The sequence below is a fragment of the Buceros rhinoceros genome, unplaced genomic scaffold (genome assembly GCF_000710305.1).
Source record: "Buceros rhinoceros silvestris isolate BGI_N320 unplaced genomic scaffold, ASM71030v1 scaffold32067, whole genome shotgun sequence".
Classification (NCBI taxonomy): Eukaryota; Metazoa; Chordata; class Aves; order Bucerotiformes; family Bucerotidae; genus Buceros; species Buceros rhinoceros.
This window is the reverse complement of record NW_010423288.1, coordinates 3031-3250: the sequence shown is the minus strand read 5'-3', so window position 1 is coordinate 3250 and position 220 is coordinate 3031.

Here is a 220-nt window from a genome sequence, read left to right as displayed (position 1 = left end):
CTGAAGGTGCCGAGGTAGTCATGCTCGGGCGCCCGGGGTGCTCACAGCTCTCTGGCCATGCCAGCCCTGCTCCTCTCATCTCTGCCTTCTACCTCTCCGTGGGGCCAGCCCAGCCCTGGATGCTGCTGGAAGCCGGGGAGGGACTGAAAATGGAGCAGCAGGATCCAAATGGCCTGAACTGAATCTTCCGAGCCACCTCGCTGCTTCCTGCCCTCTCCTC